Here is a 22,834-nt window from a genome sequence, read left to right on the forward strand (position 1 = left end):
GGAAAAGAAAGCTTTGCCTATGAGAATTTTTTATATGAGAAGTTTTTCAAAAAGAAAGTTTTTTGCTTGTTTGTGTAGCACGAGAAAAATAGTGGGAAAATATGAAAAAATGAGAGAGAGGATGAGGAGGGTGGGTGGTGGTTAGATGGATGGTGGTGATGGTGAGATGGTGGGTGGTGGTGAGATGAGTGGTGGGGAATGTAAAAATAAAATTTCTCTTGGTAGAAAATATTCCTCCAGCACTCCTCTCATGGATGGATGTTTCCTATGAAAAACTGTATTTTTTATAAAAACTCTCTCAGTGAAAAAGTTTCTCTCTTTTAGAAGGGTCAAAAAATTCATATAGATTTTTTTTTATTTTGCATCACTTTTTTTTACATCTTTCTGCCTTTCAAACGTGCCCTAAGGGTATGTATTTTTGAAAAGTAAAAATATTGTTAAAAAGATATTCACTTTCAAAATATCAAGACCTCATGAGAAAGTAAATCTCACACAAATGAGATTTACTTTTTAAATCTTATTTTTGGGATTATGTACCAATTCACTTTTTATGAGACTTGCTTTTGGAGTTCCGTGCAAAAAAGATTGTTATGTTTGATTGTTTTTGAGGTATTGTTCAAATGAGATTCATTTTCTAAGTCTCATGCGATTTCAAATCATATGAGATGCAACCAAATGTACCCTAAGGCTCTGTTTGGAAACTTATAGATGGTGGTGTTGGAGTTGGTTCAAGGAGTGGCCATCACCATATGCAGTTTGAGTGCACTTGTATTTACCAAATCTCCATCTCCTAAATCTAGCTACATCCTAAAGAGAATGTAGTTGAAAAAATAACGATAGACAAGGAAACCTGTTTAAGCTCACACGACTTTTGTTAGTGCAAGGTTATATCATATTAAACATTTTCAAGTGTTATCCAATATACATTGGTTAAAGAAAAAAAATTGATAAACACTCCTACAAACAAGGATTAGGTGAGATCACTTTACTAGATAACAAAATGTTATATTAGAGGAGATGGTTTAAGGATTGTTGCTACTTTAGGGGAACTGGCTAGCTACATTAGAGATGGTTGCTATATTAGAGGAACCAACCAGCTATATTAGAGGAGCCGAACCATGTGACGATAATTATGGTAACTCAAGGTTTCAACCTAGAGCCTTATCACTTGAAAGGAGCAGTTCTTGTATGATTATCTTATTACGCCCCTGCAAGCTCAATGGGGGGCCAACACTTTGAGCTTGTGATGAAGATTGACGAAATGCACAAACGTGAGCGGTTTGGTGAGGCCATCCATGAGCTAGTCATGAGAGGAAATGAATTGGACTTGAAGGTCGCCTTTGTGAACGTGATCACAAACAAAGTGGAAGTCAATTTCAATGTGCTTGGTCCGAGCATGCAAAACAGGATTGGCAACAAGATAGAGAGCCCCGATATTATCGCACCATAACATAGGAGGTGCTCAAAGAGGAAACCCAAGTTCACAGAAGAGAGAGTGTAACCAAAGTAGATCAGAAGCAGCGCAAGCCAGTGATTTATATTTAGTCTCGGTACTAGAGCAAGCCACAATTTTTTGCTTGCGGGACGATCAGAAAATGACATTAGGACAAAAAACAACAACAAAGCTGGTAGTAGATTTTCGATCATTGGGACAGTCTGCCCAGTCCACATCTGAGTAGGCACTGAGATCAAGAGAGGAGGAAGATTGAAGGAGAAAAACATGATGCAAAGTCTCTTTTAAGTAACGTAAAATCCATTTGACAGCAGTCCAGTGAGCATTAGTCGGTTGATGCATGTATTGGCATACCTTATTGATAGCAAAGGCGATGTCAGAACAAGTAAGAGAGAGATATTGCAGATCACCAATAATGTTGTGATAGAGAGTAGGATCTTAGAACAACGGAGAGCCATCTTCGGATAAATTGGAGGAGGAGCCCATAGGAGTAGAAACGAGTTTGGTGTCAGCCATGCAGGCTCACTGAAGGAGAGTGAGAGTATAGAGCCATTGAGAGAGGGTTACACCATTAGAGGAATATAATACTTTGATACCAAGAAAATAACTGAGCCACCCAAGATCCTTAATAGAGAAAGCCACACCAAGACGAGAAATGAGGCAAGAGATCTTTGAGAAGGAGTTGCCAGTGATGATGATGTCATCCACATATACTAACATAAAAATAATAAGATCACTCTGTTGAAAAATAAAAAGAGAGGCATCTGACTGAGAAACAATAAAGCCATAAGAGACCAAGTAGGAGCTTAGGCGCTGGTACCAGGCCCGCGGAGCCTGCTTGAGACCATAGATGGTACGATCAAACTTACAAACATGATGAAGAAATTGGGAATGCACAAAATTAGGCTGTTGGCTCGTATAAACATCTTGATCCAAGAAGCCATTAAGAAAGGCATTGTTGAAGTCCAATTGATGGATATGCCACTTAAATAAGACCACAAGAGACAAAACCATGTGAATGGTGGTTGATTTAACAACAAGATTGTAGGTCTCAAAGAAATCAACTCCTTCCTCTTGATGAAAACCTTTGGCCACAATGCGAGCCTTATAAAGGGCAATAGACCCATCTGCATGTCGTTTGATGTGGTACACCCACTTAGAACCAACAACATTGAACTGTGACTATGGAGGAACAAGATGCCAGGTGTGATTTTGTAAGAAAGCATTGTATTCATCTTCTATGGCAGAGCGCCAATGAGAATGCTTGATGGCTTGCTTGTAGGTGGTGGGCTCAGGCTCGAAAAGTTGGGCATTGAAAGCAGTGTAGGCAATGGGGTATAAAGATGCATAGAAAGATTTAGGTTTAAGCGAACCCGTCATGGAACAAGTTACCATCTGATGAGTGTGATCAGGAGGACGTGCTATAGGCTGGACCGAGATAGACGCAAGAGAGAGCTCCAATGGGCCAAGAGAGACAGAAATGACTAAAGGAGAACTGTGTGAACAAGGCACAGTGGGATCGGGGGTAGGAGATGCTATGGAGGAGGAGGGATCAGACAAGTTAGGCATAGGGTCGGTAGCAAGTGATGAGGTGAGAGCATCCGAGGAGCTACATGATAAGGGACGTCCAAATGAAAGTTTTCTAGCTTTTCCAACAAGACAGTATTCATAAACTGTGGTACTCTTATTATTATTAAAATAAATAGCATTATTGGTTTTAAGGAAATAAACGATCTTCTTATTTGCATGTCTGAGACACTTGTGCCAAAGATCAAACATAGCTGGAAGTCCTGCATAGGCTGTCATCATTGAGGTGCTACTAGCCTTAATTGGGTAGAGTCCCATGGTGGTTTTCGGTCCCTGAAGAAGAATTTTGCCTGTCTGCTGATACTTGACAAAAAATTCAAATAGAGTGAATTCGAAGACACAATCATTATCTGCTATGAATTTGCCCGCAGACAATAAATTTTTGGCAATGTCAGAAACATGAAGGACATTCTTTAAATTAAATGAAGAGCCTTTAGAAAATAAAACCAAATCACTGACATGAGAGATGGGTAACGTCTTAGTATTCCTAATCATAATGGAGTTGTTGCCCTAATAGGGTGATTTATTTGCAAACTACTTGTCATCTATGGTCAGATGATTGGTGGCACCAGTGTCAGGGTACCAATGATCATCAGTCAATAGTTGTAGTGACATAGCAGAAAAAGCTTTGAGAATGTCCCAGTACTTTTTTGCAATATGACCTCGCTTGCCGCAGTATTGACAGATGACATGGGCCCGTTGATTGTTGGGATTGTTGGAGAGTGGATTAAAATTTCCTGAGGAACCCCTGCCCTGACCAAGGCTTTGATTTCAACGACCCCTATAAGGATCACATCTACGATATCTTCTCTGAGAGGTCATGAAAGCAGTTTGAGACGATTCTTGGTTTTCTACCTATTTGGGATTAAGCATAGTGACTCTCCTTTCTTAATTGATCAAGAGATCTTACAAATCAGCAAATAAGTGATGAATGACTCTAGTGGTAATTGAGGTAACAAATCTCTAATATTCGATAGGAAGACCATTGAGAGAGATTTGCATGAGATCAATGTCGTCAACAGGACTATTTGCAGCAGCAAGAGAATCAACCAAAAATTTTATTTTGTTTAGATAGGTGTCTATGTCCATGCTTTCTTTCTTAATGAAGGTAATATCCTTCTTCAAGAGCATGATCCTCAATGGCGATTGAGAACCATGAGACTTCTCTAGCATGACCCCAATTTCTCGTCCAGTTTTGGTTGAGACTATGCACTGACTCAGAGACTGTAGCTTTGATCTAGCTTAAGGCAAGTTGGTCAGACTTGCGCCAGATGTAAAACTCAGGATTTGCTTCTTGTTTCTCGACTTCTGAGAAGACAAACTCGAAAGGTTCAGAAGAGGAGTTGTCTATAAATCTGAGAAGATCTTGACTCATCATGACTGACTCTAGTTGAAATCTCCAGAGAAGGCAGTTTTCTCTATTCAACTTGATTGATATGAGACTTGAGACTATATTCTACTGGGTTGTGGCAATGCTGGAAGCCATTGAAACACTCAAGGGAGCTTCATGCTCTGATACCATGAAAAGATAATGATAGACAAGGAAACATGCTTGAGCTCACATGACTTTTGTGAGTGCAGGGTTATATCATATTAAACATTTGAAAGTATTATCCAATATACAGTGGTTGCAAGAAAAAAATCGATAAACACTCCTACAAACAAGGATCAGGTGAGATCACTTTACTGGATAACAAAATGCTATATTAAAGGAGATGGTTTAAGGATTGTTGCTACATTAGGGGAACTGGCTAGCTACATTGGAGATTGTTGCTATATTAGAGGAACCAACCAGCTATATTAGAGGAGCCGAACCGTGTGACAATAATTATGGTAACTCATGGTTTCAACCTGGAGTCTTATCACTTGAAAGGAGCAATTTTTGTATGCTAATCCAGTAGCTCAATCATTAAATATTGGGTCTTCTCTGAAGGTCCTCTCATAATTAACCCACAAGGGCTTCACTTATTTGGTAGGGTTGACTTGAGAATGCCACCAAGTTTAAAGGATGGCACAAGTTCGAAACCCATAGGTGACATCTCTTACCATATGGTTCAAGTTGGGTTTACTCCTCAGTGGGCAGGGGGGCCTCAAGGGTTTTACCAACCAGAGTCCAACCAATGTACATTAGGTGACTAGGAGGGGAGGTTCCCTTGGATTATAAAAAAAAAGGTGCTCTCATAATTAAATATTTATTTCTTCTTTCTCGGGTGCTCTTATGTGGTAATTTGATGGTTGTACTTGAAAAGAATATGTTCAATTCAGTCAAAATTCTAAATCAGTTCTCCAAGCAGATTAAGGATTTGATAAATCATGTAGCTTCCAAATCTTCGAGTTAAAAATCCAAGATTTGGCATTTCAACACTAAATACAATATTTCAAAACAGAGCATAAAAGATTATCATGAAGGTAATTTGTGGAAGTGATGCTTGTCCATGTGTGTTTTATATTTGGTTCTTTGCATTTGCGCACAAAGACAATATACCCAAAGAAAAACACAAGAAAGGAGGCGAGTCCTCAATCAGTTTGAGAAAAATGCATGCATGGCAGTTCCACATAGACCTTATTATGCCACCACCGAGTTGAATTACCCATATAAGGTTGCATTTGTGTTGCATAGAAAATTTGCGCTTTCATTGGAAATGTTCCAAAATCAAGGCGTTTCCTTGGCCCACACCCCAACAACTCCAATGGGAGGGGTTCAGGCTTGAGTACCATGGAAGGAAGCTCCACATGGGCGATAATCCTTGGAAAAGATAAATGAATCTTATTTATCTAAGAAATTTTGGTAGACTCCTGTGTGGAGGTGATTGAATCATTCCTAATTGAATATAAATACCCTTTTTTTATTATATCACGATGAGTCTGATCAAAAGAGAGTCATAAAACTTAGGTAAGCATTCTTGTTCCTCTCCACCTAAAGCCTCATTCCGCAGCACACAAATGCACCATACAGGCTACGTGAGCCAAATGCTTGCAAAACTAAGAAAGCATGGGTCTAGGATGGAGTTAAAATGGGCCAAAGAAAGTCGATGTTGGATTGCTATGGAAACATTGAGCACTTTGTTCTTATGCCTTAGTCTTCTTTTTGTTGTTATTTTATTACATAGGAAAGCCCTAGCCCTCACCAATGGGGGCTCCTCTTGTTTGGCAGGAGCAATTAGTGCATATTACCTTGTGTTGGGATGTTGAAAGTTCGAACCCCAAATGGTATGGTTGTATAACTAGTAGAGGTCTACCTAACCCCAGCTTTCTTCATCATAAAAAAAGCCCTGGCCCTCGTGGCAAATAGATCATATATTGACCCTTCAAGGTCAAAACCTTCAGTCCCAAAGCCCATTTTGGGTGTTGGCTCTATAACACCTCAATTCAGGACCTCAAAAATCCAAGTTTGGTTGGTATTACTTCTCAAAGGGAAATCATACAAAGTTCACACAAAGAAAATATGACTATTTTTTTTCTAATAACTCAATTTCTTTCTCAAAGTTCATCATTCATAACATGCGAAAATAATAATTACATAAGTATTCAATGATAAGAAAGTAAACTAATAAGTACTTTGCTGCAAAGTTGGAATAGCTGATCACGTTCTGCCTGCGCTAGTGTACTTGGAACCCATAGTTGTAATTATACAGGGAGTGAATCTATAACTCAATAAAGAATATTTATAAGCAAATAATGACTTTAACTTACAACTGTAGTGGGCTCTAAACCTCCATTCTGAGTTTAGTTTTTGACACACCACACAAGGTTTGTATATTTTAATTTCTCCCTTAGCTCTCTCAATCAAACATTTACTCATACCAAACTATAACACTATGTTGGCTATACTGGTCATAACCATCTATGGGCATAGCAACCCATGTAGAATACCTCAATTCTACAATATTGGCCAAACTATGAACCATACATTCTCAACGAATTACTAGGTATTGCAGTGAAACAACAAGAGGGACCCCACCAATAGCTAGCTGGGAGGTTAGGCTCAAACTCAATCTCGCCATAGTTTATGCTATATCCTAACTACAACGATTTTCAACCATCTATGGTTGTCTAGAGTCTCAAATACTGTGTGAATATAACCCTAAGTCATATTTTAAGTTTATTACACTTAATCTTACTCTTAAGCTTGTGTTTCACTTATTCTCTCATGAGTGATATCGTGAAATAATCACGGTGGATCTCACTTTTAATCTCAAAATGATATTAGGATTCACACCTTATATCATACTAAGCATGCTACCTGGTTTGCGGCAAGAGTGCAGTCACCATGGAGAGTGAGCCACTGTGGATTGCCTCCCCACGAACTGGAATCCGATAATGGCAGGATGAGCCCAGGAGGAGCATGACCTAATGAGGAGGGCCACCAGCGATTGACCTGACAAAGTCTGGTTCGATCGTCACGAAAGCATCTATCCTCCATGCGTTTGATCCAGCGTTGCCCTCGACCTTTTCGTCGATTTCTTGGACCTCTACTCACCATTTTTCATCTAGCCTTTCATGTGATTTCAAAGCTCTCTCCTATAGGCTTTAATGTCAAACTAAATCTCGTGTCCATATATCCTGCAGTTACAAGACCGCAAAAGTTGCCTTTCTTAATCCAAGACCAATCTAGTACCTAAATCATAACTTCTCTCTCTAAAGGCTAGAAGTTAATTGAACCACCTTCTACTTTGAGTTCCCTTGATAACTGTGTAGTCTTTCAAGGCCTTTGAAAATGCACAACGCTCTCAAACTTCCCCAATTGCTTTTGCATACATACTCTAAAGAGTGTAATAATCCATTTTAAAATGATTATAGTGAAACTCAAACCCACAGTCTTAAATTTGCAAAGGTTAGATTTAAAAGGAAATAATCAGAAAATAGAAAACTCTCAATGTTCACTTTCCCACAGGGATGCACAACGAACCGTGCCAGCTCAGGCTCAGCTAGATAAAGCTCGGATCGGGCTCAACTCATCCTGTAAATGAGCTGAGCTTGAGCTAAGCTCTAAGGCTCGGCCAAGTAAACAAGTCGAGCTTGATTGGTCTACCAAAATCGATAAGGTTGCACTCGTATTATATTTAATATAAAATATATAATATATATTAATTAAAAAACATTGCTCCACCTTGCCCCACCTCACCTTGAACCCCGTTGTGCCTCGAGCGCCTTCCCTCTCTCGGGAGGGTGGTGTGTGTTCTCAATCGAAGACGGACGTTAGCTACATCGCGTGTTCGGGGGGTCTCAATGAGCGCCACATATGTAAACACATGGAGCTTGTATCCCTATGTTTGTCAACACCAATTAGCGTCAGAGTCCGGTGCGGTTGCAAAGACTTAAGTACCCTTTTTTGCTATTCTCGCCATGAAATGACAGTTCGAGAAAATGACAAAAATGTTCTTTATTCGAAAAAAGGGAAACAACGGTTTGAAAAAAGAACAAAAATATCCTCCATCTAGAAAGTCGGGGATAATGTTAACTCTTCAAAGTCCAAACAACGAAACAAACCTGAAACTCTCTCTCTTTCTTTTTCGTTTGAACTTTTTGTCGTCATCTTCTTCTTCTTCCTTCTCCGTGAAACATTGTATTAAGGGAGGCAAAGAGCCGACGATCCTATGGTGATCGTCATCCTCTTTCTGCGAGCAGTGGCCAGAATGCTGCCCTCGTCTAGTAGGCAACTGACTGCGGCTGCCCCTCCGTCGCCTTCGATGGACACCTACAACGGAATCTTCCTTCAATATACCTACAACAGAGTCTTTCAAAGTATAATCCGTCTACCCCTACGTCGGCAATACTTCCAATCAGAGCTATGCCCTCCAGGGCACCCTGATGCTGCTTAACACGGATGTTCGCACCCTCAAGTCTTGGCGGGCATTCATCGGGTTCTGGCACCACGAGGTCCTCTTCTCGACCTTCGGCGCCGTGCTCTCCGACAGGACCCACCTCCCTGCCAAATCGATGGCAAATCGCTATGTGATTTTCGTAAATCTCTATATCGAGTAGCGATTTACGAAAATCGCATAGCGAAAATAAATGACAAATTGATATATGATTTTCGTAAATCGAGTAGCTGTAAAACCCATAAATTTTAAGGAATTTTCAATAAAATGAAAATGTGAATTAGTATGAAATAATATGATTTTTGTCAAAATTCAATGTGATTCCAATGCATACGGGTTGGTCCGTGCGAACCCGATAAAGAATACTCGGATTCAAACTTCAGTGAGATCCAAAGATCCGACTCGATTCACGAGATTAATTCAAAGAATTCAAATACTTCAGGACTATAGTGGAAGATCCGAAGCATATTAAATGTAAGTTAGAAATGAGACAAGAAGAATCGAGAAAGCTCGCGTGAAAACGCGAAAATTCACCAACTAGGAAAACGTCTCAAGTAAGCATATAGGAAATTATTTTGCTAAACCAAACAACAAATGGGGAAGTGGTGTTGTGGTAGGATGCACGGTTATGTAGAGCCGCAACCCTAGTTCAAAACCCATTGTGCACCCACGTAGAAAGGAAAAATGTTTCCTTTTTACATGAAAACTGGAACAAAACCAAAAGGGTTAAATACAATAAAGTCTACACACTTTGCAACAAAATTAAAGATAACACAAGTGTTGGGGTTCGTTGCCCCTCTAGTGGATAACCCCGGTTCGATACCTCCTCTGCGTGGAGTTCTTTTTGCACAAAACATTATAGTTTTTACCTTGTTGGAAAAGGTAAAAACGCGGGCTCAAATTAAACCCTACCTTTTTGGCTTCTCTCTACCAAAAATGTACTCTTCTCACTTTACCAAAAAAAAGGAGAATCCCATGCATCATGGGATGAGGGGTACCACATTAGGAAAAAAAGGGTGAAAGTTGGAAAAATTAACACATGGAGTAAAGGGCAATATCGGAAGAGATGCTATCCCAACAAAAATTGTGGGATTTGGAGAAGATTTATGAGGTTTGAGTTTTGAAACTCTACCTGAGAAAGTGGAGACAAATTAGGAAGGGTTTTTTAGAAATCGTGAAAACATGATTTTCTAAACCCCACTCTAGACCCTCTCTCTCTCTCTCTACCTCCATGGTTGGACCGTGAGGGTCTTCTCCTTCGTGATGAAGTGTGCTCCAACGTGAAAACAAAAGAAAGGCCATTATCGCCAGTTAAAGCTTCAAAAAAGTAAGGGGTATTTTATTTGTGTGTGTGATTAGTGCCCTGCGGTACTAGTATGGTGCATGCATGTGTGTATCTGTGTGGGTGATGCAGTTGCTGAATGCTTTTCTACTTTCCCTTTCTATTTTCTCTATTACTTTTTTTAAACTTAGTTTTTGGCTCTCTTTTCTTGCATTACAGTTTCACTTTTCCTTTTTCCCCTTTGTGGCTGCTAATCAAGGCGGGATGGTTCTATTCATTTATAGGATTTAGTTTCATTCATCTTGAAATCTATGCCATTAGAATGCCATTTGTGCAGTTTGTCTTTCTATTGGAATTCATTCCAATTTTCAAGCCATTATTGGCCTTCATTTTATCACAATAGGAACATCTAAAAAGAAAAAAATCAAATTAAAGGAAAATCAAATAAAATCAAATTCTAGCAGCTGCATTTTTATCTTAAGTAAAGTTAGATACATGATATTTTTTTTACCATCATTGTGAGATCAAAATGATGACTAGGGTTTAATTACACCTTTCTGGTTGGAGAATGACTTCTATGAGCTTCCATCCAATTAAATAATTCTTGACAATTTATGAAAGATCTAATAAAATTACTCGCGATAATGGACTTTCATATAGTTTGGGAGTGCACCTTATCCTCTACTTCTTCAACACTTACACTGAATGTAAATTCAAAAGATAATTGCCACACAAAAAAAGTTAAATTTGGTTTCTATGTACACTAAAGTTGCTAGAAAAAAATTTATGTTACTAAAGCTGCTAGAAAAAAAATTATGTTACGAAATGATAAATTGTTTAGTGGAACTTCAATGGCTGAAATTCATTTTCTTGGAAACTAGAGATGGAAAGAAGGACCTTAGTTTATTGTACAAGATATAGTGGGTAAGGATGGAAATACCAAGCACATAGCACATTTTCTTCTTCTTTTCTTTCCCTTTTCTTCTTTAACTGTTATGATTTATGTTCTGCAAACACGGACTTGTGTCAATTGATTATCAGCATGAACCTGTCACATGCTCTGTCATGGTCATTCTTTTCATCTTTCCCTCATAGTATCAGTTAGCTACTGGCCACCCATGAGTATTTAGCCTTGCAAGGTGGTCCTTGCTGATTCACACATCAGGTGTGCCATAATGCTTAATGGACAGGGTCAAATATAAGTATGATGCCTATGTTTCATCTTTTTTTTCTTAGTCATCATGCCTTAACTTGGCGGTCTAGATTGCAATTTAGAGTCATGGAATCTTACGTGCTCATATTTGGAAATGCATATTATGTATCCTAATTGTTTAATGATTGCATCTCGATGCCTTATTTTTTTTTAAATTCCCATATCCTTGTATCCTTTTTGTATTGAGAAGTGTAGTATAATATATGTGTTTTACTCTTTTTGTGGTAGCACTTTACTATCTTGTAGATATAATTATTTATAGGGGTATTCTAGTATTTTTGCCTTAGGTTGTTGTAGAGTCAGCTTGTCTTGTAGTGACTTAGAGGGGTCGACCCCCTTATAATCTTGTAATCTCTCAATTAGTGTGCAATGAAGCTTCTCTCGAGGCCTATATAAAAAAAACAAAACAGAAGCTTCTCTAGAGTGTCCCACTCATTTTCTCTGTTGAGTATTCATCTTCTTCTTGATTAGTGTTTTGTATCCTTTCACCATACCCTTGTGATAAAACTTTAAAATGTTAGGAATGAGGTGTTTTTTTTTTATATTTATAAATAAATAGTACTTCATGGACATTGCCAATGGAGTACCTTTTCTCCGTATGGTCTCTTGTTTGCAATAAAGTCGGGAAAGAAAGAACCCTTTTTTGCAAATACTTGTGGGGCCTGTTAACATAAGTGGCAGGTGGACTCTTCAATAAATGCTAGCGTCAGTTAGCATGTCTCGTTGATGGTGTCACTTGGTAGTGGTTGCCACACGGTCATGGCGTGGGCGTGCTTTGGGCAGCCCCACGCGGTGTTTAAAGTCCATGTGACCTCAATAAGAGTGCACATAAAGAAAAAAAATGTGTGCACATTCAAGATAAATAGAGCTTACCACGAGTATGACATTGTTCATGGGCACGAAAATGTACACCATAGCTCAAAAGATAAATGTTTGAATGTGGGCTCTGGGACGAGCTGAATTCTGAGAATTTTGCATATCTTGGTGGTGCTTATGACACTCAAGTGATAAGATGCATACAATGTGTTTGAACACAGTGGCGGGTTCAGGATTTTGGAAATCCCCGTGGTGCGATGACTCGCACAAGACAATAAATGAAACATAAAAATGTAAGCAAAATCATAAGATTTACGGTAATCTAGGTATACTTGAAAGATGGTATATGTTACCGGTTTTTCAGGATATGGATATGCTATTACAAAAATAATATCTTTCTAATATGCATGACACATCACGACTAACATGTACACATAATCATCTCATTGCAATAATTTCATGCATGATCATTTTATGCATATCATGTTCACATTCAAAAGCTACATTTATAAACATGTTAATATGCAACATTGATCATAACATGCAACACAATATAGTTTGTTTAGAACTAAGATTACTTATAATATCCCTTAACTCAAATATGAATGTTGTACTTTGGTAAAAATCAAATCTAAAAAGGCTCTAACAACATAATTTGATCATCATACAAGCATGTTTATATTAATACACATAACTTCTTTATATTTTGACAAAATTATTAAAATATCTCTCTCAAGTTGACTCATCAGACATTGATTTTTATGCCCCTAATTTGACTAGAACCAAAGAATAAAGAGATTCTCCTCTATGATATGAGTCCAACACACCAAACCTCACTCAATTCTGATTTTGGAGTGCAAAGTTATGTCAATTTTACTTAATCAGATATTGGGTATATGTAGGAGTAATTTGGTCATTTCAACTCTTATGATTTGATCTAACTTATCATAGGTTAAAACAAGTTTGATCTGAGTTTAAAAATACTAGGTTTACTGAACCTAGTCTCGACCCATCTGGGTTTGATTTAAAAAAACTCAATTGGATTATCAAAATTCATAACTAATTACAAACCAGATCTAGATCTAGTTCTGATCTTGATCCCAAAGTGTCAGATTGGATTCAAACTTAGTTCTGATTTGGATTCAGAACTGTCAGACTGGATCTATACCAAGTTCTGATATAGATCCAGAACTGATCCATCCAGCTATGAGTTAGATCCGGATCTAGAATTGTCAAACTAGATCCAGAACTGATACAACCAGTTGGATCCAGATCCTGCTCTGATCTGGATCCAACACTAATAAGAACCAGATTTAGTTCTGATCTGGATTCAATACTAATCCGAATCAGATTCAGTTCTGATCTAGATCCAGATTTGTCAGACAGAATCCAGACCCAGATTTATCTAGATCTAGTTCAATTTTGGATCAGTCCAGATTTATCTAGATCAAATTAGACCCAGATTCGGTCTTGTTTAGATCAGATCAGATCCAAACAAAAAATCAAGACCTAGTCAGACCCAACTCAGTTTGGTTTACACCTAGATCGGTTCGGTCTGACTGAATCAGTTCAATTTGGTACGATCGAGTCAGACCGGTTCAATCCGGTACCGCTGATTCTTTTTATTTTTTATTATTATTTTATTTTACTTACTTGGTTCGGTTCGGGTCACACTCAAACCTACCCAAGTCAATCTCTAATAGGGAAGAAGGGGCACAACCCCTTTCAAAAAAAAAAATCTGTTGCAGAGGGGTCAATAGCTGAAGCTAGTTCTCTCTCTCTCTCTCACCTCTCTCTCTCTCTCTCTCTCTCTCGCGCGCGCGCGCGGAAACAAAGTTGAAAGCCATGACTGCCAGTTTGTTGTCCAATTTTTTTTCTCTGCAACACGTCAACAACCGTGGCTACTCGCCCTCTGATCGACCGAAAAAAGAAAGGAGAAAAAAAAAGACAGCGTATCTGTGGTGTCATCGGCGGCGGTTTCGGTATAAGCCTCTTCCCCTCTCTGCAAGTCTTTCTCATTTTTTTCTTCTCCTCACCCTCCTCTCGTTGTGTGTATTGATTGGGTGGAGGGCTTACCATGAGGGCTTTTTATAGGCCTCTCATGGTGGGTGAGGATAAACCTCACCCCACCCGTCGATCGTGGGGGATGAGGTTTATCCTCATCCCCTCCTGTGATAATGGGTAAGACGGTTTGCGCAAATAGAGGAACCGTCTTCCCTTGATTTTTTTTAACTTCTCCCACCCAACGATCTCGGCGAGTGGTTTTACAGGCTCACACACAAGGGAATATAACCCTCAGCTGCAGTGGCAGAGCCAGAAGTTTTTCCTTGGGTGGGCAGACTTCGGGTCTCGGGGACAATACTATGGTCTTGAAGGACGATCCATTTATTCGGACTAGTTGCAGAGCCAAAAAATTTCGCTGGAGGAACAACCGTTCGTGGAGAGATAAAACTTAAATAAGCCTTTGAATTAAAATACAATTGTTATAAACACAAACAACTAAATTTATGAACATAATAAGATAAAACCTTAAATTGTACTTTTAAACTAAAATAAAGATTGTTCACTTAAGAAATACAAACAACTAAATTCATGAAAATTTTACAATTGACATCGTCTATTTTTCATATTTTGAAAACAATTCATAATTGCATCATCACTGATGGTATCAAATGTCTCCTTTTCTATGTAAGTAACCAAAGCATCATTGATCCATTCATCTCCCATTTTATTACGTAGACGACTTTTGATATTGTTCATAGTTGAAAATGCTCTTTCAACACTTGTTGTTGCAACTGGCAAAGTTAATGCCAACTTAATCAATAGATACACATAAGAAAATACAATGTGCTTTTGAGTTGCTACCATCATCTCTGCTAGCTCTGCTAAAGATTTTAAACTTGAAAACTGATCACTGTTTCGCATGTCTGCAATATATATATCCAATTGATTTTCAAGTATAACTATGTTTACTGTAGAAAAGTCCTTGGGGTAAAGCTCAGCTAGACGAATCAACTTATCTTTATCAAAAGCAGAAAAAGAATTCTTTGGACTCAAGCATGCCATTGAAAGGAGGAGCTCTGTATTTGCTTCAGTGAAACGATTATTCAACTCTTGAAGTTGTAAATCAATAATAGCATAAAACACATCAATACGATAATGATGCAATGTGGTGATCTTTTCAACCTTACGTCTTGGTCGTCCTTGAGGTGTATGTGAGTCCCCTAGACCAGGAATCAGAATATCAAATCTCTTATAAAACATGAACACTTTGTTTATAAGAGAGTCTCATCCATTGTCTCTCAGACCTTGAAGGCATTGTTTTGATATAGTGACTAAACTCATAGCATTAACAATGTCTTGATCTTTTCGCTGAAGTGCTTGTGAAAGATCATCAGTTATTCCCAAAACTTTACACATCAAATGTAAGCAAAAAACAAATTCAAAATCTTGCAACTGATGATATAAAATAATTGCATCTGAGCTTTTTCCTGAATATGTATCTTCTGCAATGAAATCTAACACTTGAATAATAGAAGAATACATACTGAGTAAATTAACCAAAGCATCGTAATGAGAACCCCACCGAGTATCACCAGGTCGTTTGGAACTTATTTCTTGATTTAATCCTCGTCCCGTTTCAAGTTCACTCAATGCAAGTGCTTCAACAATTCACATAAATTCTGCTTCTCGAATAAGCTCAGATCTCTTGCATGAAGTGGCAATCAGAAGCAAATCCCCAACCGATAATCGAGGGACAGAGGGCAAAGCCTCCTGTCGGGAAGGGCTCACAGAGGCAAAGGGGGTGAAGCTCCCCACCGGAAAAACACAAGTTGGGAAAGTCAAGCGACCCAGATGATGTATTAACTACCATTTCCATTCAATGACCTGACAGGATAAATCTTATACATCTTCCTACTGAGATAGCACAACCAAGCAGAAAGCATTCACACTGGCCAACCTAATCCCCAAGCAAAACATTGACACCACAAATAGTACCTAGCAGAAGTCTCAGAGAATTGTAGTCCTATACTTTATGAGCATAGAAACTGCAACAAAAGTGTGAACTATAAAAGGGTCCAGTTGATCTACAAAAGCCAAAAGAACTGATCCATTGTGGATTTTGCATCCAAAATAATAGACCATCTAAGTAGATGGCCAAGAACCAGAATGGAAAGAGAGGTCAAGTGGTAACAATAAATTCATGATAAAACACATGGGGAAAGAAATAATAAACAACAACAAATAAATGAAAAGATATGCTTTATTGTCTGATCTGCAAGTATATATAACTAAAGCAAAGCATTAGAGCGAAGAATCAACATGCAAAGGAAACAACCATTCTACGTACCCATATTCAGATGCCCTTAACATCCTATAATAATGAAAACAAAAAATCTGTTTTAATTGATTAACTAGAAGACAGGCATGCATTCTGAACAAATCGGCTAGGCATAAAACTTCAAAAGATGTATTACATGTAAAAGCAAAGATACTGAAATATATCTCAGCTTACCAAAATCAAGCAAACTCAAAAGTCAGAGAAAATTAAGCTCTTGATAAAAGTCAAATTTGTGATGAATTTCAAACCATGACAAAATCTATTCTCATTCGATGCGGGAAATGTTTCAGATTTTTTAGTATAAAGAAATAATTTGGCAGATAGACTCTGTTTTACATCAGCAGGGTTTTTCCCCTTTTTGCTTCCACTGGTGAGGGTCAGCTACCTCGGTCAGTGACCGATAGCCATGATCAACTGCCGATTTTCTGATTACTTGCTGATGCTCGCCGAGGAGTTGAGGCCCTGAGGGGCTTCGATCACCAACGGCCTCTCCGGCGCCGCTGACATCCCTGTTTCATCGCCGACATCACAGGCTCACAACCATCACCAGACCACCGAGTTGGCCGGAATCCTGAAACCATCGTTGGATGAGTTTCTTTCAAAGGGATTCCGACCATGGATCGTCATTGGGGAGCCAACAATGGTTTCTATCGCCGGACGTCGCCGTTTTCACCAGAAATTTAACGGCTTCTCTGTAAGGTCAAGGGGGTTTTAACTTTTAAGCTCTGGCCAGCCATCCAGCTGCCATCGCCGGAAAGTATAGGGGATCAGATGTTCGCCGAAGTCCGTTGGGCGTCGTGCTGGCAGTCGTCGCCGGCAGGTCTTTCGGTCGGCGACATGGGTCGTCTGACGCTTTGCGGTTTCTGAGAAACCGAAGGCTTCAGTTTCTCAGAAGCTGCAAACAGGGTTATCGTGTTTTCAAAAGCAGGGTTATCGTGTCTGTCTGCCGATCGACTAGAAAAGCAAGAGAGAGGGGAGGTTACCTGCGATAGTGCGATGGTCGGCGGCTACGCCGGCTAGCGATGGTCGTTGGCGAACGAGGAGGAAGGTCCGACTGCTACACCGGTGGCTCGCGTCGTCAGAGCTTGGGGGGCACCGCGGGTTCACCGAAGGGAGGCCGGCGACAATCGCCGGTGGATGCAGAGGACAGGGGAGGAGAGCCGGCGAATGGGGTTGCCTTTGATGGAACGCCGGAACAGAAGGGCAAAGCACATAGGAAAGAGAAAAAGTGGCGAGGGTTTTACCCCTCGCCCCTTTCGACAGGCTCTAGACGTATCGAGAGCCCGGGTCCCGAGTCGACTCGGTTTCACGATTCACGAGTCGACTCGGTTTCCCGAGTCACGAGTCGACTCGGTTTCAAATTCTAGGGTGGGCGACCGCCCACCCATGCCCACCCGTGGCTCCGCCACTGCTCAGCTGCTCATCTGGTGGCCTCGGCCCAACACCACTATCACTGGGAGCTTGCCTTAATCTTCTGTACATGTGACTTTGTGCTCCCCTCATTATGTAAGGTCACTTTCCCATACTTCTTGAATCCAGTGCTTCTCAATCTTCATTGCTGGGAGATTTTGGTCGCCTTAACAAATATCGTTTATTTGAAAAAAAAAAATCACATGCAACTCATTTCTTCTTCTTTTTGATAATTCAAGAGAAAACACCCCATCACCGACTACACATTGGCTGGCCTTCTCTTGGTAAAACCCTTAAGGTCCCTCCTGTCAAGTGAGGAGTACACCCAGCTTAGGGCATGGCGTGGGCGTGCTTAGGGCAGCCCCACGCGGTGTTTAAAGTCCATGTGACCTCAATAAGAGTGCACATAAAGAAAAAAAATGTGTGCACATTCAAGATAAATAGAGCTTACCACGAGTATGACATTGTTCATGGGCACGAAAATGTACACCATAGCTCAAAAGATAAATGTTTGAATGTGGGCTCTGGGACGAGCTGAATTCTGAGAATTTTGCATATCTTGGTGGTGCTTATGACACTCAAGTGATAAGATGCATACAATGTGTTTGAACACAGTGGCGGGTTCAGGATTTTGGAAATCCCCGTGGTGCGATGACTCGCACAAGACAATAAATGAAACATAAAAATGTAAGCAAAATCATAAGATTTACGGTAATCTAGGTATACTTGAAAGATGGTATATGTTACCGGTTTTTCAGGATATGGATATGCTATTACAAAAATAATATCTTTCTAATATGCATGACACATCACGACTAACATGTACACATAATCATCTCATTGCAATAATTTCATGCATGATCATTTTATGCATATCATGTTCACATTCAAAAGCTACATTTATAAACATGTTAATATGCAACATTGATCATAACATGCAACACAATATAGTTTGTTTAGAACTAAGATTACTTATAATATCCCTTAACTCAAATATGAATGTTGTACTTTGGTAAAAATCAAATCTAAAAAGGCTCTAACAACATAATTTGATCATCATACAAGCATGTTTATATTAATACACATAACTTCTTTATATTTTGACAAAATTATTAAAATATCTCTCTCAAGTTGACTCATCAGACATTGATTTTTATGCCCCTAATTTGACTAGAACCAAAGAATAAAGAGATTCTCCTCTATGATATGAGTCCAACACACCAAACCTCACTCAATTCTGATTTTGGAGTGCAAAGTTATGTCAATTTTACTTAATCAGATATTGGGTATATGTAGGAGTAATTTGGTCATTTCAACTCTTATGATTTGATCTAACTTATCATAGGTTAAAACAAGTTTGATCTGAGTTTAAAAATACTAGGTTTACTGAACCTAGTCTCAACCCATCTGGGTTTGATTTAAAAAAACTCAATTGGATTATCAAAATTCATAACTAATTACAAACCAGATCTAGATCTAGTTCTGATCTTGATCCCAAAGTGTCAGATTGGATTCAAACTTAGTTCTGATTTGGATTCAGAACTGTCAGACTGGATCTATACCAAGTTCTGATATAGATCCAGAACTGATCCATCCAGCTATGAGTTAGATCCGAATCTAGAATTGTCAAACTAGATCCAGAACTGATACAACCAGTTGGATCCAGATCTTGCTCTGATCTGGATCCAACACTAATAAGAACCAGATTTAGTTCTGATCTGGATTCAATACTAATCCGAATCAGATTCAGTTCTGATCTAGATCCAGATTTGTCAGACAAGATCCAGACCCAGATTTATCTAGATCTAGTTCAATTTTGGATCAGTCCAGATTTATCTAGATCAAATTAGACCCAGATTCGGTCTTGTTTAGATCAGATCAAATCCAAACAAAAAATCGAGACCTAGTCAGACCCGACTCAGTTTGGTTTACACCTAGATCGGTTGGGTCTGACTGAATCAGTTCGATTTGGTACGATCGAGTTAGACTGGTTCAATCCGGTACCACTGATTCTACTTACTTGGTTCGGTTAGGGTCACACTCAGACCTACCCAAGTCAGTCTCTAATAGGGAAGAAGGGGCACAACCCCTTTCAATTTTTTTTTCTGTTGCAGAGGGGTCAATAGCTGAAGCTAGTTCTCTCTCTCTCTCTCTCGTGCGCGCGGAAACAAAGCTGGCAGCCATGGCTGCCAGTTTGTTGTCCGATTTTTTTTCTCTGCAACTCGTCAACAACCGTGGCTGCTGGCCCTCTGATCGACCGAAAAAAGAAAGGAGAAAAAAAAAGACAGCGTATCTGTGGTGTCATCGGCGGTGGTTTCGGTATAAGCCTCTTCCCCTCTCTGCCAGTCTTTCTCATTTTTTTCTTCTTCTCACCCTCCTCTCGTTGTGTGTATCGATTGGGTGGAGGGCTTACCATGAGGGCTTTTTATAGGCCTCTCATGGTGGGTGAGGATAAACCTCACCCCACCCGTCGATCGTGGGGGATGAGGTTTATCCTCATCCCCTCCTGTGATAATGGGGAAGACGGTTTGCGCAAATGGAGGAACCGTCTTCCCTTGATTTTTTTTAACTTCTCCCACCCAACGATCTCAGGCTCACACACAAGGGAATATAACCCTCAGCTGCCCATCTGGTGGCCTCGGCCCAACACCACTATCACTGGGAGCTTGCCTTAATCTTCTGTACATGTGACTTTGTGCTCCCCTCATTATGTAAGGTCACTTTCCCATACTTCTTGAATCCAGTGCTTCTCAATCTTCACTGCTGGGAGATTTTGGTCGCCTTAACAAAATATCCTTTATTTGAAAAAAAAAAAAAATCACATGCAACTCATTTCTTCTTCTTTTTTATAATTCAAGAGAAAACACCCCATCACCGACTACACATTGGCTGGCCTTCTCTTGGTAAAACCCTTAAGGTCCCTCCTATCAAGTGAGGAGTACACCCAGCTTTGACCTTGCAGCATGGGACACCACTCATGGGTTTTGAACTTGTAACCTCCGCTCACAAGTTGCCCGTATTAGATGAGTGGAGCCCTTGCAAACTACGTTACTATAAGTACGGCAGGCAGAGCCAGTGCAGCTCAGCTAGGTCTCTGTTCTTAAGGGCAGTTTCTCTATGTAAATATAAAAAAAAAAAATTACTAAATGTTATCTAAGGACTCCTTGCTGTGTTGGTTCGACTGTGAGAACAGCAATTTAGGGTTTCCAACTTCAACAAGTCGACAATAAGCAATGAATGGCAGAAACTCCCAACAGGAGTTGTTTAACACTATCTCGCTACCTTTATTTGCATATAAGTGGATTTGAACCACCGACACAAGAAAAATATTTTGCATGTTTGTCGTCATCCACAGTGACAAATATCGGCAACATTTAAAAATTATTGAACAAAACCATGACACTATGGTCATTGTTTTAAACGGTTCAAATATAGCGATATTTTAAAAAATATGTTGATGCTATTGTTTATACCAAAATATTTCAATTTTATCACGATATTTACCGTTATATCAGTAACTTAACAGAAAAAATGTAACCTTTTTAGTTTATTTACAAATATTAAATATTTTTATTTATTTTTTTATTTTAAAAAATGCAAAAATAACTATTTTCAATTGGGTTTCCGTTATTTTCACTTTGACCCATCCAAGCAAAGGTTGACTTGACTGGTTGGTGTTCTCTTTTATTTGCTCCTCACTTTTTTTTTTAATTTCCCGACACTTAGCAGACAACATCCCACTCCAGTCTCACCCGGAAGCAGATCAGGTCATGCTGAAAATGAGAGTTTTTGCTCACGCCGACATCGTGGCCATCCGATTTGCATTTTAAAAAATTCAAAAGTCAACCAAACCACGTGGCATTCATCCAAAATACAAACAGACGGCCAAGATGCCCGCATGAGCAAAAACGCTCATTTTCAGCATGACCTGATCTGCTTCCTCGTCACAGCACCTTCACAACCACCCCCAATGGCCACGCGGGCGAGTCCCACCCTACAAATATAAAGGCCAAAAATCCTCAACGAACACCTGCTTCTTTTGCGAGCATTGGGGGAAGAGAGAGAGAGAGAGAGAGAGTGAGAGAGAGGATGGAGTTAACCGAGCAGCAGCTGAGCCAGTTCAATGGCTCTGACCCGGGCAAACCCATCTATGTAGCGATCAAAGAAAGGATCTTCGACGTGTCCACCGGCAGAAACTTCTACGGCCCCGGCGGCGATTACTGCATCTTTGCGGGGAAGGACGCGAGCAGGGCGCTCGCCAAGATGAGCAAGAAGGAGGAAGATGTGTGTTCCTCCTTGGATGGCCTCTCTGAGAAGGAACTTGGTGTCCTCCTCGACTGGGAGAAGAAGTTCGAAGCTAAGTATCCCGTCGTTGGCCGTGTCGTCTAGGCTCAACATATGCAGAATCTTGTGATGGGTATCTCCTATAATATTGGCTATCTTTGTGAAAACTCAAATGGGTACCCTTCGTTTCCCTTATGATGACTCGCATAGTTTGTGAATCGACTCTAATAGTTTATGAGTAGTGATCTCTATTATCATGATTGGTGGTATTCGCAATATTTGTTAATATGTTGGATGGTGGTCTTTCTTTGCTCGCTTTTGGTATTTTTTGCGGTTTATGAGATTTGGATGAGGAGATCCTGTACTTCTGATAGCACCCACTTTGTTAGGACTGTTGGGGGTGTTGGTTGTGAGGAATTGTCATCAATCTGCAAAGAGTCAAAGTTGCATGATTTCTAGCCCTGCAGCTTCTCGAATTTGGTTTCTCTTAAGGGGGTTATTGTTTTACAGCAAAAGAGTACTTTTGTTTTTGTGAATAATGACAAATGGGTGAAAATTTCTGTGAATTTGATCGGGGAAGAATAAGGTTGTCTGTCGAATTTGAATGGGGTTTTGCAGTTTCATT

The 22,834-nt window shown here is 39.7% G+C and overlaps 1 pseudogene across 1 annotated transcript; it reads left to right on the forward strand.

Annotated features, from left to right (window-relative positions):
* Positions 1 to 21,959: 21,959 nt before the first annotated feature.
* Positions 21,960 to 22,466, forward strand: LOC149847686 (putative steroid-binding protein 3 pseudogene; annotated as a pseudogene). Its single transcript, XR_016428486.1, has one exon. The product of XR_016428486.1 is annotated as a putative steroid-binding protein 3 pseudogene (transcript).
* Positions 22,467 to 22,834: the final 368 nt, after the last annotated feature.

Source organism: Nuphar pumila, chromosome 1 (assembly GCF_984573655.1).
Source record: "Nuphar pumila chromosome 1, dmNupPumi1.hap1.1, whole genome shotgun sequence".
Classification (NCBI taxonomy): domain Eukaryota; kingdom Viridiplantae; phylum Streptophyta; class Magnoliopsida; order Nymphaeales; family Nymphaeaceae; genus Nuphar; species Nuphar pumila.